This window comes from Dipteris shenzhenensis, chromosome 19, assembly GCF_047967505.1.
Source record: "Dipteris shenzhenensis isolate YYH24624 ecotype China chromosome 19, Dip_SZ_1.0, whole genome shotgun sequence".
Classification (NCBI taxonomy): Eukaryota; Viridiplantae; Streptophyta; class Polypodiopsida; order Gleicheniales; family Dipteridaceae; genus Dipteris; species Dipteris shenzhenensis.
The window spans coordinates 45,848,331-45,861,808 of NC_141614.1; the positions used below are offsets into that span (position 1 = coordinate 45,848,331).

Genomic DNA, 13,478 nt, shown 5'->3' on the forward strand with positions numbered 1-13,478 from the left:
GAATATCTATATTTTCTATCTCATGATCATCCTTCTCTCTCGTATCATGATCATCATTACTTCCATGGCCATGATCATCCTCCATATGCTCCATATTAGTAAATGTACTATACATCACTTTGAAACATGGTGTAATAGGTATGACATGCCACCACCTATGATTATCCCCACCAATGGTTGATAGAGAACCTAATTCAAACAAAAATACAAACATAATATTTTCCTTGCATCGAAGGTATCAAATATTAAAAAGTGAGTATTTTTATATATGTGTATAGTACATGTTCACATTGTTGCAGCAGTACTAGTATGTCCTTGATTTGAGAGACAATAGTTACAAAAAAGCCACTTGCATGGTGTTTGATTGTTGCATTAGGGCCTCTTTCCACCACGTCCTTAAACCACTTGACATCCAAAACATACACAAAGAAGTGTCGAAAGTTAAGCTTAATAATATCTTGGATTATGCCACAATAATCATCCATGGTTCCATTGGCTCCCTCAAAGCTAGCAATGATGTTGTAGTCTTGTGTGTTTCTCTTATCATCAATCCGTTGTGTCCGAAAATGCCTACCCTCACACCATATAGCATTGAACATAGACCTCACCTCACAAGCTCCACCATCTTGCAAATACAATCCTTCACGTACTTCGATGCACTATGAGAAATGCTAGGAGGTAGTATGAACTAAACACATGAGCGATGGTTAATTAGTTGGCACTAATACACACAAATTTGGAAGGAAAAAGAGACTATGCCAAGTCATACTTAAAGCATCTTGTGCCAATCATGAGATTTCAAGCTGTATAATTACTCTACACCTCTTTTCTTACTCTTTGTGAAGGCCTCCTTCAAGCTGTATAATTGCTCTACACCTCTTTTCTTACTCTTTGTGAAGGCCTCCTTCAAGAGACTATGCCAAGTCATACTTAAAGCATATTGTGCCAATCATGAGATTTCAAGCTGTATAATTGCTCTACACCTCTTTTCTTACTCTTTGTGAAGGCCTCCTTTAAACACTTTATGCATCTAGTGGGAGTACGAATTGTAGCGATAGCCCACTTCTCCGTGCCACCATCTCTAGCTTTGATAACTTCCATGGTGCACTGGGTAAAAAGACAGGCCCATTTGGCCTCTCTTGTGGCCAAGCTTCATGCACCCTCCATGTGGTGGATAGATCCTCCCTTATGCTCAAGGAATCTCTTGTCCCATTAAAATGTTCCCAAATGGTAGATGCCACATTCTTGAAGATATGCATGGGATCAAGCAGGTGATTGATCTTGAGGTGGGACCAATATGGTAGCCGATAAAATATGGTGTTAGTGTGCAATCTTTATTTCCATTTAATATAGCACAAAATAGTTGCAATCCCTTACCGGCTCATGCCACTTGGAGAGGAGTCATGGAAAGGTCCCAAATTCTCATCCAATCTCTAGCAGATTGAGTGACTGAGGGGGGACTTCATTCCAAGGGGCGACATATCTAGGATGATTAGGTGGGAGAAATTGATGGTGATTCTCATAGATGACCTTATTCAACACCTTGCCATGAAACAACTAGTAGCGAAGGACCACAAATAGGACATGCATGATAACTCAATGTAGTGAGACCTAAACAGTAGATGCAATTGCGTAAGCAAGGTGGGTTTAGGGTGCCACATCGATTGACTACTTATAATTAAAAGTTTAATGCTTACCTGAACACTTTCCATAGCCTGGGAAGCCATGCGTCATCCACATCAAAACTGCCTTGCAATTGAAGTCTCGTGTGATGAAGGAGACATCATGCACCGCAATATCTCTCCAAAGTATCTCCAGCTCTCCAGCTCATCAATCAAAGGCTCTAGATAAAAATATGGGTTTTTGACTTTATGTTTCCCTGGAATTAGAATGGATAACATAACATGTCCTTTCTTAACTGCCATAGAGGGTGGAAGATTATAATTCACCAATATCACTAGCCATACACTGTAAGAGGTGCTTTTGAGACCAAATGGGTTCACACCATCCATACCCAATCCAAGCCTCAAGTTCCTAGGTTTTTCCTTGAAGCTTGGCCATGTATCTTCAATATGCTTCCACACAGGATTGTCTATGAGAGATTGCCACTTGTCATCGGGATGGAAGAAATGCCATGACATGGGCTCTGTGATGGATTTGCACTTGAACATATGTTGGATGCGAGGGATTATGGGAAAATGTCACAGAACCTTATGAGGCACAGCCAAAGTTTTGAGATCTACTCTATATCTTGCCTTGCCACATGTAGGACACTCTCTTGCCTCCTTATGTGGTCCACGAAACAAAATGCAATCATTGATGCACACATAGATGTGGTTGTAATCCAACCTACCAAGAGAGGTCACATGTTGCCTTGCCATATCTCTTGAGGTTGGTAATTTGTTCTCCCTTGAAAGCATTTTAGACAATAGCCTGCACACGTGAAGACCATAAATGAGAAAAAGCATTCCAGTAATTGACCCACTAGCATAATTCACCATGTTTGCAAAATAGAAATTAAAGCTTACTTGAGTAATGAATTCAAACTTGCATTGCTCCATCCATAGATGGTCTACAAGTTTAGTAACTCAAGGGAGGCATGTAGAAGAGAGAATGTGCACCCATCAAACACTGGTGTTGATGGTGCAGTAAAAAGGTCATCCTGGTTCATGCTATCATCCCTACTTGAGGACCGATGGGCAAATAAATCTCACACCATATCATGGAACACCCCCTCCTCCACGGCCTCATGAGGTAATGGTGGAGGGCTACTATTACGATTATTCCATTCATCCATAACAATCCCTCCTAAATATCCCACCTCATATTGCTGACGCTTTGCCTCCTCATGACGACTATAGGGCAACATATGCAGGTGTGACACTACATCCTGTATCAAATTAGAAAAGGATCATGTATGAAACACTTGAACACCCATAGGTATCTCAGTCAACCTCAATGCTTTAACACTTACCATGGATATGATCACATCCCATTCTCCGTACTTTGAGATGTGATTGAGTGTAATTCTATGTGCACGATTCATGTTTCCTCGACATTGATTACACATACATTTGACTCTTTTCTCCAACCACATTTCTCGATGGTGGATATGGAGGGATTCATCCTCACTAGAGGTACTTGTTTAAGTTGAAGACATCCTACAAATACACAACACAAAAAAAGTGTTTGTTCTTGCAAATTTAAAGAGAAAACTCTATAGCACATCTAAAAGCATGTCTGTACTGTGGAACACATCTATAGGTGCATCTAAAACACAGTGTAGACATGGTGCTAGATGCGTGAATGGATTTTTAAACCTAGATTTTGCTCATTTTCTCACTCCGCCATGCTTGCAAACCTTTCAACACACTCATCTCGAAGCATACACACTCATCTCCAGGCACCCCATGATATAAAATGACCACCCAAAACTTTTGACAAACACTTGAAAAAATAAGTAATAGCAACTGCATCGTGGCTAAGAAATTTGTTAAAAATCAATATCTTTTTAGCAGATAGGTCTTTAATATAATGAGAAAGGCTTGATAGTTTACCAAGCCCAGGAATTCTACTTCTGGCTGCCGTCAGGAGGAATGTGTCATCTTCAACGAACAACCGCCATATGCGAAACACACTTAGATTTAAAACAGATCATTCAATTGCATATCTAAACTCCAAATTCAAGAAAGGCAGGTGCCTTATGTCAATATTCTCATCTTTCTCAAGTATATCATCGTTAAACAAGGAGATACCCATCTCCTCCTTCTCCTTAGAGCCTTGACTGATATCCAAGCTTACTGCTGTGAGGTTCATTCGTGCTTGGGTTTCCTGTAATATTGTCTCATCTACCTCTTCATACATTATGGCTTGCTCAAAACAGATGGACAATTCTTCCAAAGGATTGAAGTCGTCCTCCAGCTCTAACAAAGGATCGTCATCAATCCGTACTTCCTTGTCAACCTTACAGGATTGTGCAATAAGGGCAATTGCATAATCCTCTATCAAATTAAAAAGGCACTATATGTCATACAACACGACATACTCTTCTCCCTCAATATTGAAAGAGGGAAGAATGGGCACAGTGAGGTCAAAGATTTCAGCCTCAATGTCATCCACTAGGACAACATCTCTTAGGGTTTTATTTTTTAAGGCCACTAGATCCAATGCTACAACTACAGGCTCCTCCTCTTTTGGGTTGATCTTCTCTACCACCTTTGGTAAGTCTCACTTATCTTCTGCTTCTTTTTAGTCATCACTATCCTTTGTGTCCTCAGCTGATCCATTAGCATAGTGTACATACATGGCAAATGTAAGTGACTCTTCAAGTATCCTGTAATTGCCCTTGTGTATGGTGCATATTCCCTTGTGGAAATCTTCAAAACTATCAAAGAGCTTGTGCTTTTGATACCTCATCTTGTCATTTGCGGCAATGTCCTTGATATGTACAAAAGTCTTACTATTGTTGACAACTTTTGATCCTTCAACTGTCAGCTTATTAAAGGATTCATACATCTCTCCAATAAAATCCTTGTGCTGTGTCAGAATAGACCGCAAATCCATAAACATTGTATTCAAAAAAATTAGACTTGTATAAAGTCCATTTCCAAAATTGGACTAAATACAAGTCCAAATTTTTTGAATATCGTAGTCCCGTGGTTTTTTTCCCATATACTTCAAAACAAATATTGCAATATTGGTTGAAACTTTACACACCCACTTATATAGAGTAACCATTGGCAGTGTCTCTAACAAACTTTGAAAACCCAAATTTTGTCAAATTACTAAATACTAGATAAGCTTACAAAAATACCTTCTATGTGTAAACAAATAATTACACTTTGGTCGACACCACATAGTTTTGAACCAAAGTCCTAAGTATATCAAGATGACTTGTTCTCTTGGAGAGATGGTGTACATATACACCTTCTTGGTGTAAAAATACACCATTTAAGAGTAGGCCATTTTCAATTACAATTGTGTGCCTGCTTGTTTCGACCAACTTTATGTTAAGGGTGGGGCTTGTCCCCCTATACAATCACTAGGGAATCCAAGTGGAAGCAAAAAATGCATGTACAGAAGAGAGCTTTTTGTTTTACATATACATATACATACATACTTACATACATACATATATATATATATATATATATATATATGTATGTATGTATGTATGTATGTATGTATGTATGTATGTATATGTATACATATATCTATCTATATACATATATATATGTATATATATATGTATATATACATATAAATATATCTATATATATACATATACATGTATATATATATGTATATATATATATATATATATATATATATATATATACATGTAAATATAAATATATATATATATATATATACATATAAATAAATAAATATATATATATATACATACATATACATACATACATACATACATACATACATACCCTCATGCTTGAAAGGTTTGGAAAATGGTCCACATGCTTATTGGTGTCACCCCTTTGAGTTGGAAGGCCATACTATTAGAGGAGGCTACCAAAGGCAAAAAGGACATGTGGATTCATACTAGAGCTCAGGCAGTTTGGTATATCTAGATTGCCAGAAATAATTTTCAATTTAATTATACTATGTTGTTTGCTAACAATATGTTTGGTGAATGGTGGGATAGGAACAAAGGCGTCTCCACAAGGCCATTGAGTTGTACAATGAAGCCCATATCAAGAAGAATCTGGAGATTGAGCTACATGCTCTTAGCTACCTAGAAGAACCCACACTATTGTGGTTAAAGTACAAATTGAACCTTTCAGCATGTTACTTCCAAGGAGATACCACTGGGCATAGATGTAGACTAGGATGCCTCATCACCAAGTTGAATTATAATGACTCCCCCTTTTGCTATTCATTTTTTGAGAGATCCCTCCCTGAGAAAACCCCTAGCAAGCTCCCAACTATTGCTGCTAGAGGACCTTAGTTTAAGTAACCCTTTTCTCCTTTTGATGTTATTTGACATATTACTAATGTTGCAAAGGGAAATGGTGCTACCACTAAAGCCTCCACCAAATCTGCCCCCAATTTTTGTACTCTAAGAAAAAAGAGCAAGTACTCGTGATGCCGGAGATGACAAGAGGAAGACCCCTAATTCCTAGTATGTCAAAGACAAAGAGGAGTGAAAGCCAAATGTTGAAATATTTTTTGTTAAGAACATACTTTATCTGTGAAGGACTTTTATGAAGAATCTCTTAAGATTACAAGGATGTTAAAATTTGACATGTAAATAGTATATAGCTACCTTTTTGTTGCACAAAGAAAAAGAAACGTATGATGTTTCTACCAAACCCACAAATTCGAACCATTTTAAAACCTACAATGAGGCAGATAAGGAAAAGAATGTGGAGGTTTAAATGATACACCAAAGGAAGGAAAGTGGGAGTGGAGGAGCATGTGAATCACCTCAACCTAGAGTATGAGCTCTAGTAAAACTTTGCCAAGATTAATGAGATTATGATCTCCAATCTTGGAATCAATTTGAAGTAGATATTAGTATAGGACGAGGAACAAAGCAAGCAAGGATGCATGGAGCATGGTATGGACATTGTTGAATTTGAAATTATGGAGAGTCGCCACATTGCTTGGCTGAATTTCTACCAAGACAAGTCCTACAATAGAAGGGAGCCATTGAAAGCACTATTAGATTCATCATTATGGCATGGCTACCTTGGAAGGAGACAAAGCCTATGATCTAGCTCATAAGTATTCTTGCTAGCCAATAGCATATCATCCACATATAGTGCCAGGAGTATCAAGGTATTATCCTTAGCCCTTTTAGTGTAGCAGTAGTGATCAATTTCACTCTTTCTAAACCCCTGGGACCGAATGAAAGCATCAAACTTCTAATACCATTCTTCAGCTTGCAGACTAAATGCTCTTTGCTCTTTTAAGACCATAGAGACTCTTCTTCAGCTTGCAGACTAAATGCTCTTTGCTCTTTTCTTCAAAGCCTTCTGTCTACACCATGTAAATTTCCTCATGCAGATCCCCATGCAAGAAAGCTGTCTTGACATCCATCTGCATAAGCTCCATATCCTCTACTACCACTAGTCCAAACATGCATCTAAGTGTGGTCATCTTCACAACCGGAGAGAATATTTTATCAAAGTCCACACCCTTCTCTTGCTTGAACCCTTTAGCGACCAAATGGGCCTTGTACCTAGGCACATCATCACCTATGACCTTCATCTTGTAGACCCATTTACATGGCAATGCTTTCTTTCCATGTGGCAAAGAAACCAAGTCCCAAGTCTTATTCTTCATAAGTGAACTCACCTCTGATTGCATAGCATACTCCCACTTGTGTTGATTCTCATGCATCATAGCCTCTCTAGAGCAAGAAGGCTCCCCGCAATCAGTAAGCATCACATAGTCTACCCCTGGAACAAACCTGTTAGGCGGTCTAGACACTCTAAATGATCTTCTCAAGGGCATTTCAGCTTGCTGTCCCACCTGCATATCAACCACATTTGGCTCATCATTTCCACCAATAGATGATCCATCATCTACCCTTAATTGTATACCTGTGGGAGTACTTGGTGGTACCATTTCTTGCACATTTGGTGCATGGACAACTTGCTGTCTATCAACATATGCAAGTGGATTCACATCCTGGAAAGTGATTCTCCTCATTTCCACATCCCTCATGGGTGTCTTATGCATCTTCTTCTCATTGAAGGCCACATCATGGCTGTGTATGATCTTCTTTGCTTCTGGATCCCATAGACGATAGCCCATCTCTCCACTTTCACCATAACCCAGAAAGATGCATTTCCTAGACTTAGGATCTAGCTTCTTTCGAAGCTCTTTTGGCACATGCGCATATGCCTCACACCCAAATATATGCAAATGAGAGTAAGAGGGCTTCTTGCCACTCCATGCCTCTTTAGGAATACCACCATCCAAACATTGATCACGTACACTGCAGTCTTCATTGCCTCCACCCAAAAACCACCTGAAATATTTACATTGGAAAGCATGCATTGTAACCTTTCTTAAATGGTATGGTTCATCTTTTCTGCATGGATTTTGCCCTGGAGTATGAGGGGATGTGATCTCCCTCTTAATCCCATGTATATTATAGAAATGGTGAAAGTCATGAGAGAGATACTCTCCACCATTGTCACTCCATAGGCATTTAAGCATTCTACCTGACTAATTCTCAACCAAGGCCAGTAATTTCTAAAATACCTGGAACACATCACTCTTTCGAGCTATAGCATAAGCCCACACTTTCCTAGTTGCATCATCAATCAATGTCACATAGTATTCAGCCCCGCCTAATGATCGTGTAGGCATGGGACCACATACATCTGAATACACCAAATCAAGCTTTTCAAACTCTTTCTTTCCCCTTCTTTTATGGGCTGATTTAGTCTGCTTCCCATAGAGATAGTGCTCACAAAATTCAAAATCAAAGAAACTTAAATGCGGTACATAACCCAAACGGCATACGAGTTTCATCCCATTTTGGCTCATATGGCCCACTCGGCAATGCCATAAAAAAGTGCTTGGCTGCTTGGTTATTGCAAAAACATGATCAAACACCCCTGATACATGTAAGGGATACAAAGTCCCACACTTGGCACCCCTGGCCAAAAGCATAGAGCCCTTCTGAATTTTCCAACTCCTAGAACCGTTGAACTTTCCAACTCCTAGAGCATCATCTAGTTGACCCATTGAATTGAGACTCTTGGTTAGCTTAGGCACATGTCTCACATTTTTCAAAATAAATGCAAACACATTTGCAAAAGAAAACTTTATGTCACCTACTCCCACTATGTCACACGCATAGTGATTTCCAAGATGCACACAACTTGTCTTTCCACTGTCATAAGTGGAGAACCATTCCCTATGGGGAGTAACATGGAATGAAGCACTAGAATCCAAAATCCAATCTTGGGAATATGCATCATCTGAAGTGGTAAGGAACTCTGCAGATAAACTAGACATGAAGAGAATGTCATTGTCACTATCATGTGTGACTGCATTGATCTCCTCGATCTTCACTTTTCCTTTGTCCTCCCTTGGACTCTCTTCGTTCTCATTTGCACCCCAATTCGCATTCTTTTTCTTATCCTTTTGCTCTCTTTTAAGCTTGTAGCAATCCTTTTTCATGTGGCCCTTCTTGCCACAATAGTGACACTCAATGTTCTATGCCCTGGACTTGCTACGGGACTTCCCTCTTTCTTGAAACTTCCCCCTGGACTGTGATCTGCCCCTTTGTACATTTAAGGCTACATCCTACTTGTTGCCTTCCATTGACTTCCATCTAATCTCCTCAGCCAACAAGCTACCAAACACATCATCAAAGTTCAATACTCCACCAAGTGTAGAGTTACTGATAGTAGTATAGAAAGTATCCTATGAGGATGGTAATGAGCATAAGAGAAATATTGCCCTCATTTTTGCATCAAAATTCAGCTTTTGAGCTTGGAGCTGACTAAACATGATATTAAATTCATTCAAGTGCAAAGCTATGGATACTCCCTCCTTCATGTGCAGCTCAAACAATCTCTCCATGAGATAGACTTTGTTTGAGGCATTCTCTTTCTCATATGTAGCACACAATTTTTTCCATAAAGCTTCCATAGTCTTTTCAGTGACTACTGTGAAATAAACTCTCTCCCCAAGATGAAGTGTAATGGAAGACTTAACCAATGCATCCAACTCATTCCATTCATCTATGGACATAGCTGCAGGCTTAGCTGCAATCCCTTACAAGGGTTTTATCTACTTCTTTTGAATAAGCACATCCCTTATCTATTCTTTCCACAAAGAAAAGTTTGTCCCATCAAACTTTTTAATGCTAAAAAACTCCTTTTCAGACATGGAAGAGGATGCCATGATGCAAATAAAGCAAAATCCCAAATGCTAGTGCCTGCAAGAGAGAATCACACCAAATACCATGTGCACCCAAATGTGTATGCCACAATAGAGTGAAATACCACGAAAACTCAAAGCTCGAAGCATCAAAAGATACAGCTAACTTATGTGCATGTACTATGCATCCATATGAGCAAATTTGACCCAAAAGAAAATGCCAACTGCAATGGCAGTCCAAAATGCCAATAAGTGTCAAATGGCTCAAGCATAAACACCATCCATGGGCATATGCATCAACAATATCTCATCCAAGAGAGCATAACACTATCAGTGCATCAACTGCAATGTGTCAAAGCTGTCCCTTAGCATAAAATAGCATCCATGTGCAAAGCATCCATAACAATTAGCATCCCACAAGGCAATCTGGGCCTATCAGCGCATCCAATAAGAATCACAATGCATCCAAATGGCCTATAAATAACCCGTTGCAACCCAATGCACACCACAAATGAGCGCACAAAGCTCAAACTGCAACCAGAGTGATTTGCATAAGGTATGCTCAAGAAATCATTGTCCCATGGCAATGACCACTACTGAAAATAAAAGATGAGATGCCTTAAAACATGGGCGCCATTGCATAATCGGAGTGTAAGCAATGCATACAGTTTTTTTGAATGCATTGGAAGCTATCCAAAGACCTAGTGATAATTTGTCTAATGTAATCGTTTTCGTTATCGGTAGGCTTTAGATTTTTATTCTCCTGTGCCTTTGTTTTGTAATCAAACCTGACCACCTGAGAGTAGCTATGAAAGCACCCAGGGGAGGTATTGACATGTAAAAGCCACACTTGACCACCTTAAGTAGCATGCATGCACTAAGGGGAGGTGATGGAATGTAACTCACATCTGACCACCTTGCAGTAGCCAAAGGATCATGGCACCAAGGGGAGGTGTTGAGAGTTGTGGTGCCATGAGCACATGTAGAGCAAAGGTATGAGCAAAGGGTAAGCTGCCACATGGCATGGAGGAGATATCCCACATGTGAGCAAGCAAAATGGATGTAAGTACCCTCACCTATAAAAGGGAGGTTCATTTGAAGTAATATCAATCAAGCACTTTGCACTATCTCAAGATTCTCTTTATGAGTCCAAGTTAATCTATCTTAGAACCTAATTGACTTGAGATACATGTCATGAGCACTCTCTTCATCATGCTTGCACTTAGGTTGCATCCTCCGTAGATTAGTGTTGTATTAGGATGTAGTCTTAGTGACTAGGAGAGTAGGATCCTCACTTTGTCACAAGGATCCTGTTCCTCTTGGTCGACTTGATAGCTGAAATCCTCTTTGGGATTGAAATCAGTGTCTGGGTGCATTATATCAGTCTGATGCAATTCCTCACTTGCAAGAAACATATTTCCATGTTCATTTGCAAAATGACTGTGACTAGAATGTCCACCACGATGATTTTCTCTTCCTCGGGAATTCCCTCGATTACTGCTCGATTGACCGCCTTGGTCGTACTACTTCTTGCGGCAATCTCTTTCATAGTGTCCAAACTTGTGACAGTAGTTGCATTGAATGTTTGACACATTGGTGGATGCATTCCCTCGTCCTTGGAATCTTCCTCGGTTGGAATGATTTCCTCTTTGCTGATTCTGATGTTGCTGAGGATGATGCTGATGTTGACTTTGTTGATGATGACCACTTTTCTGATATGATCTACCTCTGTTTCTGCCTTTGCCTCTGCTTCTGTCTGAAGCTGTGAATGCCTGATCATTAGAATGACCTTTACGTGCTTGAATGGCCTAAGTCCTAAGTTCTTCACCAAGTAGAACTGACTGAAGTTCTTCCAGTGTTGGAATTTGCCGTTGGATGGCAATACTTTGGACTAGATTCTCATATCCTTCTCCTAGTCCATTCAGGATTACTTGAACCATTTCTACGGGATTCATAGTCTCTCCTGCTGCTGCAAGTTAATTGTTGTAGTCTTTGATGCGGAGTACATAAGCATGACCGGTTTCATTGCTATTGCGGAAACTGTGGTTGATCTGGTTTCTCAGGGTGAGAATCTTGGATGTGTTCTTGGACTTGTAGAGAGCTGCGAACATATCCCATGCTTCTTTTGATGTCTTGACTGTGTTGAGCTGTCCTAGCATGACATCTTGCACATTCTGCTTGATCAGGTGATAGGCATACTTGTCTTTCTTATCCCATTCTGCTTGAGCTCGGGCAATGACAGGATCTGCTACTGGTGTGGAAACTGTTTGTGTAGATGTAGATCCCATCGTTGGTACTGTGACAACAGATGGAGTAGAGCTACTGGTGGCTGGATCGGCCAATGGTCTAGGTATAGATCCATCGACATACTCCCATTTGTCCTGAAGCACAAGAATGGTCTCCATTCGGTATTTCCATGTCCTGTAATTGGAGTTGTCTAACTTAGCAGATGCCTCCAGATTGAGGTTGCTAGTCGACATGGTGCAAACAATGTACTCAAAAGTGTCCTGAAAAACTCTGTATGAATCAACTGCAAATACACTGAAGATGCCAAGTGAAATCTTTGTACCGTCGGTGAAGATAGAACTGCAGTATATAAGATCTGATCTGTGTTACAAGGCTTGTGGCAATGATGCCGGGAATAGCCAAGAGGCTTTACAAGGCTGAAAAATGATGTGCACGATGCCGTGAGATAGCCAAATAGGCTTTACAATGGTGGCATGTGTGTGTGAAATCAAGTGCTATTTGCCCACTGAATCAATTTGCAATGCCTCTGAACTCTGAAGTCTGCTCACTGAACTAATGAAGGTAAGGTTTCAGGTAATGTAATGATGTGAAATCGGATGTGAGCGTATGGACTGACTCCGAGTAGGTACTAGTCGGGAATTTCGGGCATGGCTTAGATTGGCAACTTGGGGAATTCAAAGCGTCCCCTCTATGGCGATCTAGTCTACTCTGATCTAGATCTAATCCAACCATCGATCGATGAAAGAGCAGCAAATAATTCCTTTTCTTTTGTTCTTTTTAAGTGCTAGGTCAGATGCGTCGATGTAGAGGCAAATGTGCGTGAAGGAAGTGGTTTTGTCGGCGAGGCTCAAATGTGAGTGTAACTTGCACCGAAATGTGCACGTGATGTAACAAGCGCATAGAGCATGAAAAAACAAGCGACTTTCCTTTTTGGAGCACCCTCAAATTCTTCCTGGATCAAGAGATACGACTTGATCTAGGTGGAGGGGCAAAAGGAGTGCAAATGGTGCTCAATGATGATGTGTCACTGTGAGTCACATGCAGTGATGATGTGGCACTGTGCTTAGCAAGAGGTGTGCTAGTGAAGCTCTGTGCTGAGATGGCAGGAGTGTGCACATGCAGTGTGTGCACAGTGTGCCTGGCAAGGGACTGTGCCTGCAGAGGGTCAGTGCTAACTGGACTACTGAGGTGGCACAGATGATGTCAGTAGGGTGATGTGGCAATGCTGACATGGCACTGATGATGTGTCCCTAATGATGTGGCAATCGGTGGTGATGTGGCAATGCTGACATGGATTGCTGATGTGTCAATGATGACGTGGTAGGTGACGTGGCAGTCGGTGGTGACATGGCAGTGTGGATAAGGGT

General features: G+C 40.3%; 1 pseudogene; it reads right to left on the reverse strand.

Annotated features, from left to right (window-relative positions):
- Positions 1-2,524: 2,524 nt before the first annotated feature.
- Positions 2,525-3,160, reverse strand: LOC147890534 (uncharacterized; annotated as a pseudogene).
- Positions 3,161-13,478: the final 10,318 nt, after the last annotated feature.